General features: G+C 37.0%; 1 long non-coding RNA gene across 2 annotated transcripts in view; it reads right to left on the reverse strand.

The window, feature by feature from the left end:
- Nucleotides 1-214: 214 nt before the first annotated feature.
- The window catches only part of LOC140145476 (uncharacterized), a 28,203-nt gene continuing 15,034 nt past the window's right edge, over nt 215-13,383 (reverse strand). For both annotated transcript variants that reach the window (XR_011858069.1, XR_011858070.1), the window contains exons 2-3: nt 3,152-3,274; nt 215-879 (exon numbers count right to left, since the gene is read on the reverse strand). This is a non-coding gene — a long non-coding RNA (uncharacterized lncRNA). The remainder of the gene's footprint in view (nt 880-3,151; nt 3,275-13,383) is intronic.

Here is a 13,383-nt window from a genome sequence, read left to right on the forward strand (position 1 = left end):
TTGATTTGGGAGGCAAATATAAGAATTGGTCTGCCCCTAAAGTAACAGGCAGTGTATCTGATAGCACTAAGCAGAGCAGATACTACACAGATATATGGTTTAACCATGGTTTGAGCCATATTCCCTGGTTTATGCCAGGTTAACCCTGGTTTAGGCCAGGTTAATCCTGGTTTAAGCCAGGTTAACCCTGGTTTAAGCTAGGTTAACCCTGGTCAAGCAGATACTGCATTTTTACTTGGGAGAGCAAATATATGTAGGTTACCTTTCATCATCATCATCAGTCAGCAGCGGAGCAGGCAACTACAAGCTTTCTCCAACTATTGTGATCTTGGACAAGCGAAACAATTTTGTTTGGCTGCAGCATCCCTTCAGTATCTCCAAGGAGGTGCTGGACATACTGTAAGTACAGTGTGCACGGCTGTGGCATCCCAGTTTCCTCTTCCCTTGTGGTGGAATATAAACGGCATTTTCTTTCACAGACTTGTTATCTTTAAGACGCAGTATATGGCCAAGAAATTTGAGTTGATGAATCTTGACTCTGGCAACCAGTGGAGTGGTGTTGGTCAGATTGTAGATTGTTTCATTTGGATGTTTATCATGACTCTGCAGCAAGATGTTGCAAAGGCATTGATCTTGTTTTCCATGTCCTTGGTTATTACTCAGGACTTCCACCCATACAGAAAGACAGTAACACAGGTTGTCTCAAACAGCTTGATTTTTGTTTCGATTGGCAGGGATGGGCTTCTCCAAAGGCGCTCCAGTTTCCAGAAAGCTACCCAGACTAGTGCTTTTCTTCTTTTTAGGTTACCTTTATAGCCATCATAATCTTCTCCATTCTGGCAAGTTGTTTCTTCTCAGAAGCTTTCTTTTTCCTTTTTTCTGTATGACAAAACAGAGAGAAAGAAAAAAAAATCAGATTTTCAAATAATTTAAGTTCAACATGGATGATGATGATATATGATGATGAAGATGATGACACACTGATCACATTGGTACAAGGGAAAGCAGGCTCTATCATGTAACAGTGTGTTTGAACTGTTAGATGGTTGCAAGTTGTCCTGGTTCAAACTAAATCTACCTCAATTGAGCCAGGCTAACCCTACTATATTTACCATTGCATTGTGAAAACCTTAATATATGATTTCAGTCAAATTTGATTATTTTGGTTAATCTTTTCCAAATGTTATAAAATATTATTAGTAACAACTGTCAGGAAAGTTTTCTGGTCATTTTGTAAGCCAAACTGATGTGGTAAATTGAAAGAAAACTCACTTAATATCTTAGCCACTGAACTGTGATTTTCTATGGGGGATTTAAAGTCATATGACTTTGATTCATATTTGCTCTGTTGTCATAAAAAACAATGAATTTGGCTGAATACAATTAGGTGTGAGTTGGAAAATGTGTTAACATTACAAATACGCCAAAAAAATAAGATTTGAAAAAAAAATAACGAAGTTCATTTTCAAGGTGGGTAACCTGAATGACAGCCTCATCCCCCCCCCCCCACTTAATGCAGATTTTGATTTTGATATAAGATGAAAGCTCATATTTTTTCTCATTAACATACTGAAATTACGCATTCCAAATCAGTGTATTTCTGAAGAAATCATTAAAAAACTGTCAAATTAGTCTCAATTGTGGTATACCACCTTCATGATGTTTGAGACTAATTCAACAGTTGTTTGATGATATCTTTGGAAATACACCAATTTGGAACTCGCAATTTCAACATGTATGTTAATGAGAAAAATTGGATCTTTCATTTGATATCAGTTTATTACAGGATCATGATAGTTATCATTAATAAAAACACTGCAGACTACCAATATTATGCTGTACAAATGTCAGTAACTCCATAAGGAATTAGTCGCATTTTGTGGAACATTTTCATGGTCTTTTGCATGAATGCTTGAAAAGGATGACATTTTATGTTACACATAAGTTTTAAAGAATTTGATTTTCCAAATATATCGGGTCACCTTCCTTTAAAAGATGATGAAATCAATGATGCTGAAATTGATGACAATATTAATGATGACGATGGCAACAATGATGATGATAAGAATGGAAGTTATGATGACGATGATAATGACAACGATGATTATTGATCATGAAGGTGGTGGTGGTCATGGTGATGATGATGATGCATGATTATTATGATGGTGAAGATCATGTCAATGATGATTATTATGATTGATTGCAGTGGTGATGGTGGCCAATGGTCATGGATATAATTATAATTAATTATAATGACAATAATAATGATGCAGATGGAAGATGATGATGATGATTACAATGATGATGATGATGACATTGATATAAATGCTGCATAAAGAATTATTGCATAATGAATTCCAGATGGCTTAAACAATTTCTCAATATTTCCAAGAAATTGTAATGCAAAGTTTAAATATTTTAAAACTTCAACATTAATGTTGCATGGTATCAAATTTACAAGTGAAGCTGAAAGCATTTGATCATTGTCATTCTTGGCTCAAATGTTCTTTGGAAAGTTAAAATATAACATATTTGCACAACATGAATTAAAGTTGAAAGCTTCCAATTGCAGAAATCAAAGCTTTCTTGGACAAACTGTTATTCATCTTCAGTGAAAGCATGAATAACATAACACCGTCCGATTATAAAATAGATAATATGGACTAAATTTAATGAGATGCCCAAACTTTAGGAAGCAGTGAGCGAGTATGGAAAAAGCGCATGTTGATCAAACTTGGAATGAACTGCATTGATGCACTCATTATGTAATTGTTCATTTCTTCGCAACCAGTCAACCGAATCAAATAAAATTTTCGTATGTAATGCACAACAAAATAAGCTATGCGCTACATTTTAAATTTTTTGATTCTGATGTCTATTTCTAGACTTGCGGTCAATTGAATTAGCTCGGTAATTTTTTCTGGGACACCCTGTACATAAATGAACCGCATAAATCTCTTGAAATGTAAAACTTTACTGAAAATCGGACAGGGCTATGCCCAGAGATGGTAACAAGTCATTTTGTGCAAGTCAAGTCCAAGTCACAAGACCTTTTGTCCAAGTCACAAGTAAGTCAAGTCGGTGTTTTGTTTGTTTGTTTGGTATCACTTTCGGTATATTGCTTTAAAACCGGCAAATTGGATATGCCTACCTTCTGGCATGTCATCTTCTGCAAATTTGAGAGCTTGTATTAAAGCTTGGAGGTCTGGTGATGCTGCAATGTCTTCTTCTGTTGGAGGTTTGGTCATAAAAATTGGGATCTTCTCTCTCTCTCCTGGAAAATACAAGTAAATATATCAAATGTGATGAGTAGTAGGTAGAGTTTATGGGCTATGCCATTTGTAATCCATACACCCCTTATGGAAGACACAACCTTAATCTCATACACAGGGAGTGTGGATATCAAATGGATTCAATCATATCTTCTCTATCTCCTGGAAAATATATTGTAAATATATCAAATGTGATGAGAAGAGTTATCAGCTATTCCATTTGTAATCCATACACCCCCTATGGAAGATCCGGGGGGAGGGGGGGTCACTCACTACTTGACTTGCTACGCACCCGTGTCCAAGAAAAACATCTAAAAGGGTATGTTTTTCACCACACAGCGTCGTCAACGACTTTTTGAAAAAGGGGTACTTTTTCAGAAGGCATCGCCATTTAGAGGTTCTTTTTCAGCCAAATCCTTAGACGTTTAGGGTTAGTAATATTATTGTTTGAGTGAGTTTGCACTAATTTGATACAAATCACCACTTTTTAATTGATTCTTGTTACTTTTGAGCATGTGTTTTTTCAGTATCTATATGTCTGCAACATCAAAAAAGACACCTTGGGTATCAAATTAGCTCATTTACCTGTTTACGCCACTTAGGGTATCAATATAGATATTTCTCAGTTGACGCCATTTAGGGTATGGTTTTTGCATGTGCTACGCCATTTAGGGTAGGATTTTGCATGTGTTTCGCCATTAAGGGGTGCAATTTGGTTATGTGAAAATTCGCCATTAAGGGTGCATTTCAGAGGTGTTCGGACGTGGGTGGGAGGCACTTTTGTGCCAGAGTGACCCCCCCCCCGGTGGAAGATAAGACCTTGATCTCACACATAGGGAGTGTAGATATCAAACAGAATCACCCATTTATTTAGGTATCCCCATTCAAACTCATATCTTCTCTATTTCCTGGAAAATACATTGTACATAGAAATATCTCAGATCTACAATGTATGTGATGAGTAGAGTGAATGGGCTATTGCAGTTGTAATCCATTATACCTCCTAAAGGAGGACATGACCTTAATCTCCCGCACAGAAAGTGTAGACATCAAAAATGGAGTCACCCATTTATATATATAGGTACCGTATTCATTCCAATAAGCGCCCAGGGCGCTTAACAAAGTCATTTTGGGTGGGCGCTTATTTTTTACCTGGTTTACCTAATTTTTTGTGAGGGGCGATTATTAGAGATGGGCACCAAGTCGCTGGCCGGGCAAGCAACTCCCGGTGGCATGAGGTCGGTGATCGTGTGCGTGGCACCCGAGGAGTTCCGGGGGTCAATCCCGGGGGTGCCAAGTGAAATATTTCTTCATCTTCTCTCCTTTTCATTCCTTCTCTGCCTTCCGATAGCAAAAAAGCATGTTCCTTGTTAGGGTTAATCTCCACTAACACAGGGAGTGTACATGTAGATATCAAATGGAGTCACCTATTTAGGTACAGCCTCCCCATTTGAAATTCATACTCCCTGTGTGGGAGATTCAACTGTGTGCATTAAGGCCAACAACATATGCTATTATAATGCTAGCCTTTAGATTTCATTGACACCCTACATTAAAAAATCCAATATAACTATGTTTTAAAAACTATGAGCAAAAACAGAACATATTTTCTTGTTTATGTATGTCTGATTTGATGAGTTATTATATTTGCCTAGATATTTCAATGGGTGTATACATGTATTGTCTAACAGAGATGAAGTATACATGAGTAAGTGCTTATCGATATTGTAATTGTTATCAATTAAGGCATTTCAGAGTTTGTTCACTCAGGCATGTCAGGTGGTTAGAGAAGAATCTAGGCGATGTCACTTTATGTCTTTCGCGAGTTATGTACGTGATCCACCAGTGGAGCTCCTGCGCCCCTCCGCAGAACTTCCGGTAGTGGATGTTCTGCGCTCGGGGGCGCAGAGAATCCACTGTCGGAGTTGCTGCGCGCGGAGGCAAAATGATAGTTTTGGGGGTTGCGGTAACAGTGGATCATTTCTGCGCTCGAGCGCAGAGAATCCACTATCGGAGATGATGCGCCCGGGCGCAGTCCCTTATATGTAACGGTGGATCATTGCTGCGCTCGGGCGCAGAACATCCACTGTCGGAGTAACTGCGCTCGGAAGCAAAATAATGGATCTTCTTATTAAAATAACGGTGGATCATTGCTGCGCTCGGGCGCAGAACATCCACTGTCCGAGTTGATGCGCTCGGAAGCAAAATAATGGATTTTCTTATTAAAATAACGGTGGATCATTTCTGCGTCGAGCACAGAACATCCACTGTCGGAGTTGATGCGCTCGGAAGCAAAATAATAGATTTTCTTATTAAAATTACGGCGGATCATTTCTGCGCTTAATACTAGTTATTATACGGATGCATATTTATTAATATAGGCCTAATAAGAAAATGTATTATATTGCTTCCGAGCGCAGTTACTCCCACAGTGGATGTTCTGCACCCGAGCGCAGCAATGATCCACCGTTACATATAAGGGACTGCACCCGGGCGCATCAACTCCGACAGTGGATGTTCTGCGCCCGAGCGCAGAAATGATCCACCGTTATTATAATAAGAAAATCTATTATTTTGCTTCCGAAAGAAGTTTCTCTCAACAGTGGATGTTCTGCGCCAGAGCGCAGCAATGATCCACCGTTACATATAAGGGACTGCGCCCGGGCGCATCAACTCCAACAGTGGATGTTCTGCGCCCGAGCTTAGCAATGATCCACCGTTATTATAATAAGAAAATCTATTATTTTGCTTCCGAGCGCAGTTACTCCAACAGTGGATGTTACATATAAGGGACTGCGCCCGGCGCATCAACTCCGACAGTGGATGTTCTGCGCCCCCGAGCGCAGAACATCCACTACCGGAAGTTCTGCGGAGGGGCGCAGGAGCTCCACTGGTGGATGACGTACATACATGCTTTCGCTCATAGCAGATACACTGGAAAATTTTCCAGAAGGTAAATTTTTCCTGTCTGCAAAGTGATAAGTTTTCAGATTTTGATTAGTCTCAGTAATAAGGAGGCTTACCATAATGTCAGGCCTAGTATGTTTCATAGACTCCAGCCCCCGCTCCAGCCCTCAGCAGCTGCGGTAAGGTGACTCCCCAGTACAAGGATTTCAGTGTTTTGTGTATAATATGTGGCGCAAGTATGTAAGAAAATGTTTTATTCGCATTTAAGCAGCACATATTTAGCGAATAACTGGTATATACCACTTTTTGCATCTGAACCCATCTGAACTCTTCACTTGCAATCTGCAATTCTGATGCTACATTTCCTGTAACTTAATTCCTGGAAATAAGTTCATTTAAAATATTTATAAATATGCAAATAACATGACACAAAATTATACAGCACATGAGGTCACCCTATACTATCATCATACCAAGTTTGAAGTTGATCAGTTATTATGTTTAAGTTGGAGAGTGGATTAATGAAAATGTAGGCAAAATACACAAATAAGCTCATTAATATTCATGAATATGCAAATAACATGACACAAAACTATACAGCACATCAGGCCACCATATCCTATCACCATACCAAGTTTGAAGTTCCCTACGAGCGATATCAATAGACTCTCCATACCAACTAGGACAATGTTTGACAGTTCATGTTTTGGTAATGGATGGTGCATGGATGATGAGGACTTCTAAACCTTATGTGTTGAAGTCTTTTGCATGATGGGAGCCATATTTGCTGAGAGATCAGAGAAGGCTTGATGGTCAATATGCCTGTACTGAAAATTTGAAACACTTTGAATTTGATGGAATTTGATTTGCACATGTTAAGGGTACAGGTGACAGAATCAACATTAACTGAGTCAATGAGGGAATCATAGGCGTAGATCCTAGGGGATGGGGGATAAATCCCCAATATTTTGCCAGGGGGGATGGTCCATACTATCATCCCCCCAATTTTGACGCCTGTATGTGGGTTTCTGACCAAATTAACCTCATATTGGCCATTTTAGCTCCAAAAGTGACAATTTTTGCATGCTTCGCACAAATTTATTCCTCTTTTGCACCATATTTTTCATCAGTTTAGCTTCAATATGGCAAAATTTCCTCACACCCTCCCCCGCCCATGTCGCCCAGGGTTTTTACACGCTTACAAACCCAAACAGCATGAACGATGCCTGCTCCCTCATTTATTATGTTTGCCCCCACTTTCCCCCTAAATGAAAATGTCTAGTTACGCCACTGCATTTCCTCACTGAGGAATATTTTGCAACAACAATTTTGACCTCGCTACATGTACTGAATTTGACTCAAAACTGTTTCTTCATAATATTCTTTTTGAAAAATAAAAAAACTAGTCTCCCCTCAAATAAATGGCACAAGAGCTGATCATTCCACTGTGCATTTAGTGGACATCAGGACTGGCATCATAAATGGGCAATGTTGCACTTTATTAGCTTACTCATAAAATTATCTTCAAGTTATAAACAAGTTCAAAATCTAGGAATAGTGCAGACATCAGTTTCTTTCTTTTTAGATGAATACGTCACCATATAACTTATTCAATTAATGTGCAATATGCATAACGCTGCCATTAAAGGAATCACATCAGTCACGTAAACCATTAAAGGGACATTCACAGATTTGGAGTTTACACAAATGTTTACTCAAATATTGTTTATACTGAACCTATACTCTGATAAGCTCGCACTAGGTGGGACTCAAAACATTGTGGATTGATGGCATACACACAGCTGGGCGCAGCCCCGGAGGGGGCACTTACATGTAAATGTGGTATGGGTATGTGCGGCAGTCAAGGATCCCTTTTTCAGGCTCTCCGGCAGTTCCTTAAGGCCCACATTTGGATCATGATCCAGTTCTTTGAGCATGAAACTGACAATTATAGCTCTTTAGCGGAATTTGGAAAAGGTTGGATTTTTTTAGCTCCAAATCCTATAATTTGCCCCAATTTTAGTTCACAAGACTCATCAAAAATTTTGTAATTTCAGTTCATCAAGCCCCTATTTTGCCTCAAACCAGTTCTTAGTTCCCAAAGTTTGGCGCTCCGCGCCGCACACACCTACCAAAATTCCAGTTCAGTGCCCCCAGGGGTGCAGCACCTACACAAACTGTGTCATGCATATTGCGTCACTGAAACACGCTTTTGTGATTTTACGCAGGCGTAAATTTAGATTTTATTGACTCGCACAGTAATGAAAACCAAATAATTCTAGCCTAAATTATGAGCTGATCATAGTATGCATAGCTTACACATTAAAAGTTCAATTTGCTGAAAAATCTTTTTGACATGTCATACAGACCATAATTGTCATAAGTTAGTACAATCAAAATTATACCAGTTTATTGGGATTGTAGCTGTAGACTTCTATTTTATATAGCACCAGAATGAGCTTGCAACAAAACAATATTCACACAAAATAGCATAAACATTATCACAGACCAAATTACCTTCAAGTTTGAGTATACATATTATGAGCGACACATATCAGATCCGATAGTTTTATTTATTCTTTCTTTCTTTAACCAGGGTAGCCCCTTCAGTAACTGGTACTGATCTCCAAGGGGGCCCTGAGTGACAATTTACAGTACACAATATAATAAAATAAGTTGATACAATTAAAAGCAATGCATGGAAGCAAAAGTTACTTAAATACAGTATTTACATTGTACATCAGGTCAAGTAATAATTACATTATACAGTAATAGAATAACATTGTACAAGTTTTACAATCAAATAGGGAGTAAAAGACAAAAAAAAAAAATTTATAATGAATTTGTGGAATTCAAGAAAAAAAAAATTAATTCAAATCACAATTTTGAAATACAGAATAAAAAAGTATGAACGGTCATAGAATCAAAGTTTCCACGGATGTCTTGGGGGAGTCTATTCCAAGCATAACATGATCTGTAGTGAAAAGTTCTCTTACCAGGATTTATGTTCCATTTTGGAATGACAAGAGAATTGAAAGTTTGGCTTCTAGTACCATGAGTATGAAGAGATTGCATATAAGAAAATTGAGAAAATAAATATGATGGTGCATTATGGGTAAGACACTTGAACACAATAATCAAAAGTTGTTTCTCCCATCTTGTATGAAGTTTATCCCAGTTAAGAGAATCCATCATGTCTTTAATAGGTGTTCTTATATCTGCTGATAAAAGAATACGAGCAAGTCTATTATGATGTACTTGAAGTGAAGTTGAAAGAGAGTTTATGCAATTTGTCCAAACAGGACTACAATAGTCAAAGTGTGGCATGACAAGGGCATTGGCAAGCATTTTAAGGGTATCATTTGGGAGATAATATTTCAATCTACTTAATAATGCCAATACGTTTTGAGATATTAGAAGAGAGATGGTTTACATGTTCATGCCAAGATAATAATTGATCAAATACAACACCAAGATACTTAAATTTATCAACTCTTTCAATATTATTACCATTGTATGAAACATCAATGTCATCAAATGTATTCAGCATATAACTAGTACCAAAAATCATGAGTTTTGTTTTCTTGATATTCAAGGTGAGATTATTTTCATTCAACCAAGAGGCAACATTTGACAAATGTTCATTTAATTCTGCTTGAAGAGTTGCTGCATCATTAGAACTACAAATAAGAGTTGTGTCATCTGCATACATTATAGTTTTACAGTTTACAGAGTTTGGAAGTGAATTTACAAAAAGGATAAATAATAAAGGCCCCAAGATTGTACCTTGCGGAATACCAATATTCACATCTTTAAAGTCAGACATAATAGAGGAAATGTTAACAGCTTGAGACCTATTACTGAGATAAGATATAAAGCACTTTAGACATGAGCCAGAAATACCACATTGCTTTAATTTGTTAATTAAAAGACTATGGTTGATGGTATCAAAAGCCTTCTTGAGATCCAGGAAAATTGCACCTGTTAATTTTCTATCATTCATGTTTTTAAGAATGTAGTCAGAGGTATCAAGAAGGGTTGTAGTGGTTGAGTGGTTACTCCTAAAACCAGATTGAGATGGGTGAAGAATACCTTGTTTAGATAAATAAGAATACAATTGGTCATGGACAGCACGCTCCAGAATCTTAGAAATTATACATAATACAGAGATAGGTCTATAGTTACTTACATCTGATTTGTCACCATCTTTATAAATAGGTGTGACTTTTGCAAGTTTCAATCAGAAGGAAATATAGAAGTGTACAATGAAAGATTACATATATAGGCAAGAGAGTCACAAATAATTGGTGCAGAAAGTTTCAAGAGTTTCACATTGAAATTATCAAGACCAGGGGACTTCTTATTTGAAAAATTACAAATTTCGTCAAATTAATACAAAAGAAGGAGTAATAAAACTAAAATTAAAATTGCTAGATACATCATCATCATTACATTCATCAGTAGCATTTTTACATGAATCATCATCACTATTATTTACATTGTCAAATTTTTGAGCCAGAGTAATTCCAATTGATGTAAAGAATGAGTTGAATTCATTAGCAATATCTTTATTACATGTTGTAAACCCATCATCTGTTTGAATAGATCTGACACTTGCATTGTTTCTTGGAATTAGTTTCTTTATTGTTTTCCATAATTTAGTATTATTATTTACATTTTCTTCAATGGCATCAGTACAATATTTCTTTTTAAGTATCTATTTAAGTTATTTGCTTTGTTTCTTAAAGACTTAGCCATCTTCCAGTCTTCTGGATCATTAGTTTTATGTGCCTTTGAAAAGAAGTAGTCTCTATCTTTAGTCAGTTTAATATAATCACCATTAATCCACTCAGGAAGATGACCTTTAATTCTTTTCTCTTTAAGTGGGGCATGTTTGTCACAAACATTATTAAATGTCTTCTTCCAAACATCCCAAGCATTATTTACATCATTATAATTCATTATATCATTCCAGTTTATGTTCTTCATGTCGTCAATAAAATCATCAGCATTAAATTTTTTTTTGAATGAACGAGTTTTAATTGTTTTTGGAGGCAGTTTAATTTGTTTATTTTTACGTATTACATAAATCATGTAATGATCACTAAGACCAAGATTATGAACTCCTGAAGATGATACCTTATCTGGTTTGGTAACAAATGCTAAATCAATTTTAGTTTTACTTGTTTCAGTTATTCTTGTATAATCTTTAATAAGTTGTTTCAGATCATGTTACTGTGAGTGGCAAGAGTATTTACCTTACTTGCTTCATACCTTTTACATAAGTCTAAATTAAAGTCACCTACAATTATTACATCATCATATAAGGAGGTGTAGTTTTGAAATACTTGATCTAATTTGTCAATGTAATCGACCTTGAGTTGGGTACTCTGTAAACTGTACCAAGAAGGAGAGGCTTTGTATGTGGCAAATTGATCTCGATCCAGAGTGCCTCAATATTATCATCATGCAAATTAGATTTTTCTTTAAAAACAACACCATCTTTCACATAACATAAAATACCACCATGCTGCATTCCTATTCTATCAAGTCTGCATAAATTGTAACCTTCAATAATAAGTTCATTATCAGTATCATCATTTGTTAACCAAGTCTCTGTCAAACATAAAATATCAATATTATTCTGATTAAGCAAAATTCTTAAGTGATCAACTTTGTAGCGCAGGCATTGAATATTGAGGTGAGCAGCATTTTGAATCCTTTAGTTACATTACAATTAAAGTCAATAAATGGTTCTTCACAAAATGGAAGTTCATATAGACAAGTTCTAAAGAAGCAAGAATTACACCAATAAGAGGCACTAGAGTTGTAATCAATAGGTAAACAATTAATATGAAAATGAAGAGAACATTGTATACAAGAAACTATAGGCTGAGACGCTATAATTTTTCGAGAACAGGTGCCACAAAAATTCTCAGCTTTAGACAAATTAATGTAATCAGTGGCGTGCGCAGCACATTGAATGTGGAGGGGCCAGGTTGTTCAGTTCCCCCGAATGGAGTCTGATTGGGAGTGTAAGGTTCGGTCGTAGCCCGCACTGCGAGCGGCTTACCTCAAAGCCCCTCACGGGTGGGGTCCAGGGGCAAAAGCCATGGGGGGGGGTCCAGGGGGCAGAGCGCCCGGAAGCTCTGGGGTTTTAGCATTTTAAAAGGCCAAGGAATCCTATTTTGAGGGGGCAAATTTTGATTTCCCTGAATTTCTCAGAGATTTTTCCTTCCACTAGACTTTCCAATTTCACCCGAATGACCAACCAAAGTGGGGGGCCTGTGCCCCCTGCCCCCCCCCTTTATGCACGCCACTGGATAGTTTTCATAAATTTGCTGCCTATAAACATATTGTTGCAACTTTCATTTTGTTCTTTCATATTAATTATGAATGTACCATATTATGAAGTCCAAATAAAAAAATTCAGCCAACCACTCTCACAAAATCTGTGAATTTGCCTTTAATATGCAGTGTGCAGTTGATTTTATGGTTCACCAACTTCTTTGCACAATAGAATAATAATTCTAGAAAGCTGTAATTTTTCGTCTACCCTAGATTCTTCCAAATTTTGTACTCCTGTCCAAATACTAACCTGTTCACTACCTTTCTCTCGCCACACAAGGGCCCTCTTCTGGATACAGATTTTAAAAGAAAGTTCACTACAATTTTTCCCAAAAATGACTTGCCATGTGACTGTCAATCTTTGTATTGTTGCAAAGTTTTTTTTTTTATTTTTAAAACCTTCGCAAAATGGGTTAACTCATTCCCCCAACATCAGCAGTGAATAATAGCAGGACAGATACCTTGCTTCTACATAACAGGTACATATTATTTTAGGATCCTTTTCAATCAAGAAGGTGCCCCCAAAATGTGTGCTACAATCGCTTGCCACAACCACTCCACTTCAACTTGCCAAAGGGTCCACAAGAATTCCTCTAAGTATTTAACTTATATTCTGTACAGAAAAGTTACACTAACATTTGCTGACAGTTTTAGACACTATGAGCCATGCACAACTGTTTGATTCAACTTGTGAAAGTTAGCTCTTGAATTGTGCATATTGGGATACTATGGTACATGGAAAAATCTATACAATGTGATAAACAGTTTTTGACCCGCTTTTGCTAGGTATCCCAGAACCCATTGCATGTGCCACTTTTAATTTTAGTTAGCACATGGGCTATGTGTGTACTGTGTA

Source organism: Amphiura filiformis, unplaced genomic scaffold, assembly GCF_039555335.1.
Source record: "Amphiura filiformis unplaced genomic scaffold, Afil_fr2py scaffold_314, whole genome shotgun sequence".
Lineage (NCBI taxonomy): Eukaryota > Metazoa > Echinodermata > Ophiuroidea > Amphilepidida > Amphiuridae > Amphiura > Amphiura filiformis.